This window comes from Sparus aurata, chromosome 11 (genome assembly GCF_900880675.1).
Source record: "Sparus aurata chromosome 11, fSpaAur1.1, whole genome shotgun sequence".
Lineage (NCBI taxonomy): Eukaryota > Metazoa > Chordata > Actinopteri > Spariformes > Sparidae > Sparus > Sparus aurata.
In genome coordinates this window covers 19,078,869-19,092,444 of record NC_044197.1, presented here as the reverse complement: position 1 = coordinate 19,092,444, position 13,576 = coordinate 19,078,869, and the positions used below count along the sequence as shown (strand labels likewise).

At 41.4% G+C, this 13,576-nt stretch overlaps 1 long non-coding RNA gene across 1 annotated transcript; it reads left to right on the top strand.

Moving 5' to 3' along the window:
- Positions 1-4,551: 4,551 nt before the first annotated feature.
- On the top strand, positions 4,552-9,719 carry LOC115591752 (uncharacterized). Its single transcript, XR_003986004.1, has 3 exons — positions 4,552-5,159; positions 6,303-6,939; positions 8,885-9,719. It is a non-coding gene; the product is annotated as an uncharacterized LOC115591752 (long non-coding RNA).
- The last annotated feature ends 3,857 nt before the right edge of the window (positions 9,720-13,576 follow it).

Sequence of the window (13,576 nt, the reverse complement as noted above, 5' to 3'; positions counted from 1 at the left end):
GCAGCCAGCTGACTGAAAACGCTTCTCACATACCCAAATAACTAGCAGATCACTCTCTTGCCCATATAATAATGTTCACACAAATTACACAATAACGAAAACACCTAGAGGATTGTCGTTATCCGTATGTTTTATATCAGACAGAAAATCAATTTATGTCCGACCCAGACGCACACACCAAACAAAAGAAGGGAGGCGCGCTCCAATGCAATACAAACATTTGATCAAAAAAAAAGAAAAAACCCCAATAACCCCAGAAAACTTCACTGTTCACACGATCAAAAAACCCACATAGAGTGTCCATGAACGAATTAGTCCTTAGTGAAAAAATGTATCAAAGTAAATTTAACTTTGACAGGTGGGAGCGCGGCGAGCCGCCGTAAGTCTCAATGAAAGAAAATAAAGGAGAAAAAAAAGAGCAGGGAATCCCCACTACTCTCACCCGACCCGTTTGGCCTCTGGATCGCGGGCATGCAGTAGTCCGATTGTCTTTTAATCCGTTTTTTGTTTCTGTTAAATTCCTCCTGCGGAAATGCACAGAGTAATCCTGCTGGCTGCGTCCTCCAAACTCCGGCGGGTTTCACCTGGCTCACGTGTTGCCTCTCGCGATCTTTCCCCTCATCCCCATTTATCACATTTGTACCAGAATAAACAGAATACCATACATGATAATTCCTGTCTGTATTAACAACCCGTGTTCATAAACTGGGCTCCTGATAAGTTGGAAAACCACATGGCAATTTATAATTATGGCAAAAAATCTAAACAAGAAACATGTTTATCACCACCGTTGCCATACATGAAGGTAGACTTGGGCGAGCCTTACAGCATAACTTTTGGTGTGAGATGTGGAGCATGTTAAGATGCTTAAAACACAGTGTAAAGTTCTGACCCCATGCTGTTAGCTGTCAATGCTAAATCTCCGTTCACGGAGCCCTGTAATGGTTGGACCAAATGTGTTTGCGTCTTCGGTACTGGCAAGTCAAGGGTAGCTTGAGCAATGAAGCTGCATGTTTAAATCGACCGAAGTTCTCCTTTAAACCTACTGTTGGGCCTTGCATTACACTAGGCACAATTAAGTAGTGTTTATGCAACATTAAAAGGGAGTTTTAGTTTAAATTCGGCTATCAATAATAAATCATGATTATCAGGGATAATTATTAATTATGATAAATAATATGATCAAATTTACATTAGATCACCTCGGGCACCACCCTTGAAGAAGGGAAAACATAGCAAATGTATTAATCGGTCTCATAAAAAGGTACTAAACTGTTTATAACTCTGATTAATAATTAACTTAATAACTACAACCAAATGTACCATAAAGGCTAGTTATGGTTGAATGATTTTGGAGTTCTTGCAGTGTAGAGGTTGGCAACATTCACTCTTGTACAAAATTAAATAGACAAGAAGGTTTAAAAGTATTTTATTCAACACAAAGATGAAAACACACCATCTAACATTTACTTTATACAGGTGTATGTGTGTCTGGCAGAACAAAGAAACAGTGGTGGTCACAGATATCACATGTGGGTGTGATGTGTAGCCCTTTTTAGATAGATTTGCCGCCCTCTGTCTAAAACTGCGGACCTAGCTGCCAAAAGGACGGGCAAATTGGCGGCTTGCTGCCTTGTCTAAAAACAGCTTTTGTGTGTGTGTGTGTGTGTGTGTGTGTGATGCCAGGTTAGAGAGGATGGTTAGTTGCATGCAGAGACCCTGAGTCTGTTTGAAGCAGCATTCGACTAGCATCAAATTAGCTGTCTAGGAAGCAAACTACCAATAACCTGACCTAAAATCACAATAACCCTCAAACAGTGGACAAACACATTCATTGAACACATATGCATTACGTCAACCACAGTTTCAAGTCCTGTGTTTAGCTGTGCTATACTATGCTATCTAAGCCCAGTTCAACATTACCAGTCTTTGAAGAAAAGGTGCTGGTGGTTGCAGGAGAAGGTTGGGATTCCAATGTTGAATGCTGTTCTTGCTGTGCAAGGACTGATAAATGTCTGCATAGGAGGAAAAGTTTGCTCCTTTCCTTTGCAAGGATAGCAGCTTGTTGCTAACTTAATTGATGTTCCTCAGATTGTGAAGTTAGCTGGCAAGCTTTGCATTGCAGCTGACGGAGCTAACTGATCTGAAATACTGGTGGGACCTTGTGTCGCTGCAGTGAGGAGAAGTTGTTTGGGCCTGCTGCAAATGCAGCTTGCAGTTCTCCGCAGCTGTTAGGCCCAGAAGAAGAGATCTTGAGGGCAGGCAGCCCCGTGGGGGGAGATGAAGAGGAACCCTTGAGGATAGGTTGAAGGAGTAGAGGGCGTCGAGCAAGAGACTGGAGTTTTGACTATCTGGTCAGAGGGGGGGTCTGTCACCCCGACCAATAGTAGCTCAAAGCTGAGTTCTGCACCTAGGTGTGAAGAATGGTGAATTCTGGGACAATGAATTCAGTTCAGAGTCCATTTTGAAATCCACAATAAATGACTTCATCTGTGGGTCCCAATACTACCAACATGCTGAGGCAGAAACTTGTTCATCCCAAGGACAAAACACCCAGACATAAACAGAGTAATGTAGTTTATGCTGTTAAATTCAGCCAGGACTGCACAGATTTGTACATTTGGGAGACAAAACAACCTCTCCATAAACAAATGGCACAACACAGGAGGGCCAACTCCTCAGGTCAAGACTCTGCTGTCTACTTAAATCTAAAGGAGGAAAATAATTCCTTTGAGGACAACAATGTGAACATCTTGGCCAGAGGACACAGTTGGTTTGAAAGAGGAGTAAAGGAATCCATCTATGTCAAACTGGAAAAACTGTCTTTGAACAGACTTACTTACCACCCACCTACAATGTTGTACTGAGTTCTATGGCGTTATATTTGAGTCAAAAGACACGCGAGCGATAACTCATCTGCATCTGCGCTCATAAATTTTTTCATTGTCAATGATGGAACAGTGATTGGTTGGGGTTTGGCACGAGGTATCTTTCACCATCACCGATTGGTTAGTCGCCACCCACAAGGGGAGATGAGATAACAATGGCATCGTCAACAACACGAGCAGAACATGCTGCTGCATGCGACTTGCCTGAAGACCCCCTACTGTGTAAAGCCACTTTTGACAGTTGGAGATACAAACTTACTGCCTTTTACTTTGAATTTGTTGAACGTAAGGATAATAACTTTACTGTAAGGTGCACACTTTGCCCGTGTTGGAAACTTCTCTCCAACGCTGCTAACTCAACCTCAAACTTAACGAAGCACCTACAGAGACAGCACGCACACATAAAGCTTGTTGCTTAGGAACCGTGGAGCAACATGAATGAGACGCCAAGCAAGCAGCCAAAACTTCACTTCACTTTTCAACAGAACCAGAAGATACTCACAACATCAACAACATAGTTTTGCATTAGGTACTTTTAATAGCCAACATGAGAAAACTTTTACTTAAGGAATTTTTGCTTATGTAACTGTGATATCTCGATTTGTTCAAGTATGCTTTTTTGTTACTTTATACAAAACTGCCACTAAAGCCAAAACATTTAGGATAGCTCATTGCATACTCATCTTACTTCCTCCTCCTTCTTTCTCTTCTTCTTCTCTTTCCTATCTGCCGCTGCTACGACTCTGAAAAGGCACCCACATGGGGAGCTGAAAAATTTCCAATCATAAGAGGGCCGGGGTCAGCCTGGGTCTCCACCCCCAAAATGTCAAAAGTGTTTGCTTCAAGAGAGCAGAGCTCCACCACGAGCAAGCACAGGGGAGAGAGAGAGAGCGAGAGCGGGAGCGAGAGCGGGAGCGAGCCAGTGCGCGCAAAGCAGCTGCACAGTGTCGTTGTGTGTGTCGCTGTTGTTTTTACTTGTCGCACCTGCCTCTGCTTCACTCTGTTGCTGAATGTGTGCGCTAAGATCAAACAAGTGCGCGCGGCAGTTGAAATCTGCTTGCAGATGTGCTATCGCTTGTGCGACTTTTGATTCAAATATAACGCCTTGGAGTTTCCTCGAATTGCTAAAATTATCACAGGTCAGCTGTGTAAAAATCCACGGTCTGTGGCTCCACCCAGTGGCTGTAACTTAATTTGCAAGAATCCACCGCTCCCGGCTCAATACAACCAATCAGAGCTAAGGTGAGTGTCTGAGAAGTCTCAGTCACTCACAGGTGAGTGACTGAGACTTTCAGTCACTCACTGGTCAGATGCTAGTCAGATACTTTCAAGCCTAAACTGTAAACAATGGGAAGAACAGACAACAACAACAGAGCTGAAGAATAACCCACCATTGCCCACATCAAAGAGAAGAAATAAGAAGACTGACAAAGAAAAGCAGTGTGGAAAAAAAAAGAATTGGACAGAACCAGAGAGAAAACATGGATATCGGAGCGTCATTTCAGAGGTGGATGGAGCTGTGGGATTTGTAAGGACTCAAGAGCTACACAGAGTTAGCGGCTTTTCTGCTGGACAAGTAAGGACCCCTGCTTGATATACGTTTCATTCTATGTTTTAACCACAAGGCTATGGTTACAGTTATACTCACAATAGCGCATATGGCCATAGTTATGACCCTAGGGGTCATAATTTGTATACTTAGTCCTGTTCGTTTATTTGTCTGTGTTGTTTTCCCCCTCCCTGTCAAGATAGGGTGCTGAGTCACTGTTTGTGTCCCAAAATGTACCAGTGCAGGTGGAGGCTGCTGATTGCGGGAAATCCTGAAGACTGCTGATTGGTACAATCCTAATTGCGGGACGATGTTGCAGTCAAGCTACGTAGCTTGTTGCTAAATCTAGCTTGTATGCTAGCTCCGGTGTTTAGCTCTGTCTTTATGGCTTCTGGTTAGCAAAAGTTTCTTTCAAGTGACCGGGCAGTTATCTGGTATCCTCTGTTAACATGGTTACAAGCCTCTGTGCAGAGGGGCTTTGAAGGCAGGGCTTCAGCGCAGCAGAGAGGAAGAAGGAGCGACCTGGGAGCTGTGCTCATTAAAATATTCTCGCTAACTCCAGCTTTAACAACCATTCACACTGGGCTTACGTAGCCCTAGCAACCCCCATGAAGGCCAGTTGAGTCAACGACCTACAAGTGGCCCTCATGACTCCGAAACTCAAAGCTCACTCTGTAATGACATCCCCACACAGAGTTTCTAAGCCTGGAAAATCCCCTCCGGTTAGTTAGAACTGATGAAGCCCCTTAAACAAGTCCAGTTGCCTACGATACAGCACTTAGAACATCCGCATGATAATTATTTACTGTATCTACATTTTAGTTAACCAGAGATATGTTCAACTACGATAACTTCAATATGTTTGAACAATCAGAATCAGAAACAGATTTATTGCCAAGAGGGGTTTTACACCAACAATTTGAATTTGTTTTGGTGAATAAGGTGCATACATTGAGACAATAAACAAACAGTGACTATTATACATACAATATACAATATAAACAATACAAATAAACAGAGACATAAATGTGGGATGACTAATAAATAAAGATGGAAGGAATGACACAGGAATGACAAAATATAGATGAAAAAATAAAAATAAAGGATAGTTAAAAATTACAAAAATTCTTCAAATTCTGCATTATTGTAATGCATAGATTCAAGGGCGGTGATGGGTATGAGTGAATGAGTCAGTGTCAGTGGGGGTGGGGGTCCCTGGAACTGGAGAACTGCAGAAGGGAAGAAACTGTTCATGTGGCGGGAGGTTTTGGTCCTGATGGACCACAGTCTCCTGCCAGGGGGAGAGTGTCAAAAAGTCTGTGACCGGTATGGGAGGGCCCGGCCACAATCCTACCTGCACGCTTCAGAGCCCTGGAGCTGTGCAGGTCCTGAAGGGATGGAAGGTTGCAGCCAATCACCTTCTCAGCAGAGCGTATGATACGCTGCAGTCTGCTCTTATCCTTGGCTGCAGCAGCAGCGTACCAGACGGTGATGGAGGAGGTGAGGATGGACTTGATGATGGCAGTGTAGAAGTGCACCACGCTGCCATTGTCGAGTCCATCCTCACCTCCTAATTAGACAATTCATCAACCTCATCCTTGACTTTTTAGGCTCAACTTCACAGAAAAATTATTAAATGGTTCTTCAAAAGGCTCTCTGGTTCTTTAAAGAACCATAACCAATTGAAGAACCTTTTTATATAGGTGATGGTTCTTTGCATACTTCATGTGATTCTTTAAAGTATTAAATGACATGACTGTGGGGGGCGGGAACCGCCCGTACAGTCCGTCTGCAGATTCAAAGCAAGCACACCTCCTGAACTGCCACCTCTCTGGGATAAAAACAGCTGTTGGCATCGGTGACAGCGAGCTGCAGTCATCGTAGCTTGGACCAGCATTACTCTCTCCTTGTGAGGGTGTATGAACTACCGTTACCACCTTGGTTCCTGGGGCAGAGAGGCGAAGTAAGCATTTTCACTGTAACTAGGGTTGCCAACTGTCCCTTGAAAAACAGAATCGTCCCGCATTTAGAAACAAAGTTACGCGTCCCATATTGAGCTGAAAAGGGACGCACTTTTTCCCTTATTTCTGTGAGAATCAAAATGGTCTTTAAAATGTCAATGGAATCAATGAATGACAGGGTATTTTATATGAAAATGTATGGTAATCTTATTGCCAGCCCTCTCCTGCTCTGTGACCAATGAGCTGACAGCACACTCACACACGAGAATAACAATGCAGAATCTGGCTCTTCTCATTGGTCGAGGTACTGTTGCTTGCAAGAAGATACCAGAAAAGTCAAGAGACTGGGGCAACTGGAAAAACAATCCAGCATGGCTAACACGGACCATACGGATTCACAGGACACTGCAGACGGTACGCCCTCCACCACGAGCAGTGACGTAACACCTCCGAGAAAAAAGAGAAAAGGCTGCAAAAATACAGACTTGAATATGAAAAAGAAAACATGTCGCTGGAAAAAGTGACAATATCATCCAGTTTGGTGAGTAATTTTTGGATATTTCATTTAGATGTTGCCAAAATTGGCGCCCAAAGCTTTTTCCCAGCGGTGTTCATCCCCTCCATTTTGCCTGCCTAAAAGCAAATGTTGGAGAGACATTTGTATTTAGCTATCATGTATTTTCGAATGCTCACATGAGCATAGTGCCTGTCTTTTCAGTTGTTTGTGGAATACAATAATGCATTAAGTACTCTATAATTAGCCTTTTTAATTATTATTAAGTTATTAAAATCTTATCAACCATTTTTTGATGGTTCTTTGAGGCACCTTTGGGGGTCCTTTAAAGAACCGTTTGCAGGAACGGTTCTTCAAAGAACCTCTTGCTAAAACGTTCTTTGTGGAACTCAAAATAGTTCTTCTATGGCATCACTCTGAAGAACCATTTTTGGTTCCAGTTAGCACCTTTATTTTTCTGTGTGAAGATTAGCTTGTTTTCTATAACTAGTGCAGTGCCCATAAGAAAAATGTATTCCTATAGAAAAGTGGGAGGTTAAGCAGCTTTTTCATGGATGGCCAAATGAGGCTGTGTTTGAAGGTGGGATGTCAGGGATATTTAGGTTTGTTGTGAAATCCGATATTCCATGGTATAATTGTCCGTTTTTGACTATTCTTGATTTTGCCATTATATTTCCCCTTAAAAACTATTTACTTGGTGTCATTATTTTTTTAGCACAACCTCACATGTGACTGTACAGTTACTTTTTTATTTTGACATACTGTATTAACACAATGGACCTAAAATCCCAAAAAACATAAAATCAGAGTAGAAACATTTTCTTACTGTGAAAACCACAAATATGTTTAACAAACCATTTTTTATTACTTATAATGCAAATATAAATTGTTGTTTGCTAAATATGTGCATACATCTTACAGTAAAGTTACATGTAACTATTTACATTTAAATGCAGGCAATGCTCATTCAGCAGTCTCCTAATTGTTTTGACTCATTAAACAAAAAACCGACTCCACTACACACTAAACACTACATAACACACTAACTATACACTCCAAAAACGCTAAATGTCACAAATCTCTCAACTCTCAGTATCGTTGTCTGTCATTCATCTGCCTACGTCCCTCCCACAACTTCCTGTTCCTCAACAACCAAACTTGATGCTTGGACACTTTCGTGACAAAAGCCCGTTTTTACCGTTTCTTCTGCACCAGACACAAAGCAAACATGATGGCAATGTTCGCGAAAAAGCGTGGCGGACATTATTTACCCCAAGTCCGGTTTTGGACGTGCCGGTGAGTCCAGTCCGTTGCCTCGATCGGGAGGTGGGCCGTGTAGCGGCTAGACGCTAGCTACACACGAACATCCACAGATCTGATTTCACTTTGTTGTCCGTGCGTCTCCGGATCTCCTCAGACCCGAACAGACTCGGTCCGGACTCTTTTAGTCTGACTAATACACAACAGTCAGTTTAGATGCAACGAACAGAACGGGACCGAACCGCCAGCAAAATCCAGGTCCAGCTCGCGCCGCAGCAGGTATAAATCTGCTTGTTTCTTACGGTGGGGGGTCGCGGTGGGCTCTGCAGTGATTGGCTCTGGTGCGCGCGTGGCCACGGTGTGCAGTGATTGGCTCTGGTGCGCACGTGACTGTAGTGGCTCCGGTGGACAATGCTCGTGGAATCTGTAAAGCATTTATGAAATTATTTATTAACGGTATCATTGCAGTCCAAAAATATGCGAAATTGCACACCCTTGAACCACGCAGCAGCCATGTTGAAACTCTCAGGTCAGTCTGATCCTGATCCGCAGAGATATTTGAGGAATACACACACACACACACACACACACACACACACACAGACAGACAGAGATTCCTTGCTTTTATAGAGAGATAAGAGGGCAATGAAATGTTTGGATTTAACAATTGGGTTTAAAATATATTTAATGTATTCTAATCTTGAATCTACAGCAAGCTTCATCTTGTGAATGCCTCCTCTTCATCAGACTGCTGGACAGACTCTGCAGTAAAACAAATGATGACACTCTGAAGTAAAGTATCAATGTGATGCAGTGATGGAAAAACTGCCATTACCCAAGGATCCACCATGGAGCCACTTACTGTGACACATTTTCCTTTAGATAGCGTCATAATTGATATTGAGGTCAGGAGTCCCTGGCCATTACTTTATGACTCCACAAACTAGCAAAGTGGGATTACATTAAGTAATCTCAATGGGATCACGTATTAGCTAATCAACTCTTGGCTTACAAGAGAGATTCATAGGAGGCCTTTTGTTGTTTCACATTTAAATTTGATTTCCCAGTTACTGTGCTGTGGAGCACTAAAAGGAAGCAAAGCAGGACATCATCAAGCAGGTCAATGTGATATCATAAGTTTCATTTATGTTAGTCAGTGGGAGCCCATCAAATACCAGACAGCAGCTCGAGGCAAACACCAAAGGTGTAGTATGAAAAAAAAAGACTCTGATACCATAAACATTAGACCAGGCTCTGTCTTTGTCAGCTAGTCAGTGGGTAGCCCTTTGCAAACATTGATGTTTCCTGTGAACAGCCATTATGCTGTGACTCAAATGTTTCTGTACAAAAAACTGCTGACAGACTCCCAAGAGAAAAATGGAGAGTGGCATGAAAAAATAAGTGGGAGGCAGAGTGAAGATAGACAGCGTATTGTATGTTTATGGCAGCTTAAGCGGTCACTCATCATTCTAATTCAATTAGCCACAAACTTTCAGAGGCATACTTTCTGTGACTGCTGTCATGTTGGAAGGCAATAAATAAGTGTGTTATTAAACCTACAGTTCAACTTCATTGCATCCCTTGCAATAGATAATAAAATAAAGTAATTAATATTCAGGAGCTGTGGAAGAGGGGGACACACTGGGATCATAATTTTCAGCCTGTCGTCACCAGAAATTTAAAGGAAATAGTTGAATATAACAAAGTTTCTACGTCTCTTAGTGACTACTCTGTTGCCATTTGTTGTTGTGTCATAGATGTGACAAGAATCCTGCTTGCAGCTTGATATGACGATTTCAGTGCATTTATTTTTGTTGTTCTTACCTCTGAATTTTGAGGAAATGTCTCTTCAAAATACCTATGCTTTGTCTCACAATGCTGTTTCAAATTGGAAATCTTCATCACAGCTATAGTCTCCTGGCATATTAAGCACATGGGTCTTGTGCTGGTTGGAGGGAGAATGAATGCAAATTTTTAAGTCTATTCTTCTTTGAATTGCCGATTTTCACTGTCCACTTTTCTTTTAGCAGTGAACTTGGAACACGCCATTTTCGTGCAATCTAGGCTCCTACAGCTGGCAAAATGTCAACATGCGAACTGCTCCAAAAACTAAAGTAAAAGTTAAAAATTGTGCTCGCAGCAATGAGTGACCCAGTAACAGGCTGTCTGTGTCTTTGGCATGGAGACAAGTCAAGGACATGGAATATCCCAGGATTTACTATGCCATTTCATAGTAAGTAGGTGGCACACATAGATCATTAAGGAAGCAGAAAATTTGAAATATCATTCTGCCCATCTTATTTATGTAAATGTAGCGACCAAAAATTTTGATATAATGCACTCCAGTTTGTGACGGCCATGCCTCTGGTGCTGTTGGGCTGTTTGTTGATATTCTTTGTGTTGCAGATGCCCAGCAGGAGGGGTTCGGGCGTCGTTAGGTGCTGGGAACACCTGGGCCCGGTGTTCCCAGTACTATAAGAGCACACCTCACTAGGCTCTGCGAGAGAGAGGGAGGACAAGGGAGAAATCCTGCTCTCCGCTCTCCATGCTCTTTATTGTTTTGTTTTCACATTGATATGTGGGTTTTTGAGTTAGTTTCAATAAATTATGATTTACTTGCTTTAACTTCTAGTGTTGTCTCCTATTATTTGTCATGGTTTTGAGCCGGGCGTGACAAGTTCAACACCACTGCAAATTATAACATCAGTAATTAAGTGAATATCTGACAGTGTCAATCAAAACTGAACATTATTATATTTGTAAAAGTAGAAGTTATGGCAGAGCTGTTGTATTGGATCACATTATATTGTACAAGTGTTCTGAATGAAGTGACCGGCGAATTTATATTGTAGGGTCTTCAGCTTTGACTTGTTAAGGTGTCAGTTTATACTATTATTGATTCCTTTTCTGTGTCAGCCTTCCATCCATTACAAACATAATATGCTGTATAACAGTTTGCTAAGATTACTTTACTAGATTAATCCAACATGCTTCATCATCGTTTATTCTCAGATGGTGCCAAGGACCTGGATAGGTGTAAGCTGTTATGCGTCTCCATGGACAGACCAAACGTTCATTGGTTAAGTTCCTGGAGCTACTGCAGCAAGAACAGGCAGAGCAGTATGGCGGCGCTCAACTGATTGTGGTAGGAAGCTGTGGCCTCCACACCTTACATAATACTTGCAAAGTTCTGAGGGCCATGCACACAATCTTCCATAATACACCTGCAAGGAAGGAGGACTTCACAGTTCTTACCAAAACCAAACAATTTTCACTGCCATTCTGTAGCCACCAGTGGCTTGAGAACTTACCAGCTGTGGAGAGGGCTTTAGAGGTATGGCCTTCAGTGACCATGTTCGTGGATGCAGTCAGGACCAAGAGGCTACCAAATCCAGGAACCTCATCTTTTGACACTCTTGAAACGGCACAGAAAGATCTCTCATCATGGCAAAACTTTACTTCTACATGTCTGTCATCAGAACCTTCAGTCCCTTCCTGAACACATATCAGACAGATGTGCCAATGATGCCATTCCTTGTGAACGATTTAACCTCTATCACTGGTTTGCAGCAGCAGCCACATTGATTTGTGAAGGGTTATATCTGTAGTTAGTCATTGTATATATTAGCAACTAACCTATTCGCTCAATTTTGTATGTCATGAAATCTGTTGCAAGATGTGCTGTCATTGTATTGGCATATTTCCTGAAAAAATACATTACTTTGAAAAAAACACCAAAATGCAAATATCTGAACATTTCATATATTGACACTGATGAGAGGGGTGGACACATCGATAGCAGCATGTTATATTTATGAATAGAATTGAGTAGAAGATATAAAAAATGAATTGAATTGAATATATATTATAAATAGATAGTAATCCCTTTAGCCCACATTTCCTTGGCATTATAAAGGGATTATATACAAAATTGCAAGATCTAGGTGTTGCCCATCTATAAATGGTTATGTTAAGGCACATTAGAAACTGAGAAGGAGCAGTGCAGGTAACAAATGCATAGGTAACAAACAAGATGCCATCACTATTTCCACTATTAATTTGTTTGAAAAGTGTCGCTAGCATCAAATTCAGAATAAGCTAAATCAGTGAAGTTGATGAGGTGAAATAATAAATATATAGTCTTTGTACTGTTTTCAATTGTGAATATATCAAAAGGGGAAAGCAAATGATCACATTCTATTTTATTTGTGTTTTACACAGTGTCCCGACTTCTTTTTAAAACAGGGTTGTGGTGATCAATAGAATTTTGGCACATTTATTAGAAAAACTTTACATGACCATCAGTCACAGCAGGCTGCTATCAATTTTAAAGCTGCATTAATCGATACCAGTGGTCAAAGTGGCTAAATGTATTGTGACAGCCTTAAACAGAATTTGACAACAACATAATATGATTATCTTTATAGAAATGGGAAACCTTAGTGAACTGCTCATGCAATTGACCTCTCATGATGCATCAGAGCCTCTAAGGGGAAAAAAAGCGAAAAAGGTCCAAATTAAAATGCATTGTGTTTGTAGCCTCCATCTGCCATCTTGCTCCTATTTATGATATGGCCGTAGCTAGTCCAGTCATCACCCTGTCTACCCTCCCTTATGACTTGAGAAATATCCCATGAGCGCCTTGCGTCTGGCATTGAAGCTGTGAAACAGACACTGGTGACAGTCAGTGTAAATACTGCATATGAAAATCCTTCAGTAACCAAGGACAGTGACCACCATGGATCATGTTAAAACTTACCATGCCTATTCAGTATACCTTCAGCCATATTAAATTATTCATTAAACTAATCACTATTCTGAATTGTACACAGTTTTTCATGGTAATAATGCTAATTTCTTTTTGTCCTCATATATTTTTAAAAAGTGGGGTAAATGTCCAATAAGCAGAGATGGTTTCCTGCCTCTGCTGGACGTGTACATTTTTTTAAATCTGAGAAACTATCCTGACCTTTTGTGATTATTTTGGATACTAAAGGTTCCCTGTGGAGTATCAGACATCTAGCTCTGTTTTTCCACAGTCTTGTCAATGGTGTTTTACTATTCCACCAATCAATAGGTAAGCAAAGTCATGTTAGAAAAAGACTGCACGGCCAACAAAGATTAACCACTGAGGGTATTAAATACTAGAGATGCACCGATCAGGATTTTTGGGGCAAGTCCATTTGGCCTTCACTTTTTTTTCAGGGGCACCAAGGCCACATGACAGGGCACAAAGGCCACTGAGTAAAATGTGTTGATTTACCTTTCTGACTGATACCATAACATCCTAATTTATAATAAGACATGGATTGTGTATTAAAAATGTTTTTAATACCAAAATCAAGTTAAAGTTACATTAGAAAGTAGTTTTTGTTAAGTAGGGTTAGGGTGAGGTGATTTTTGT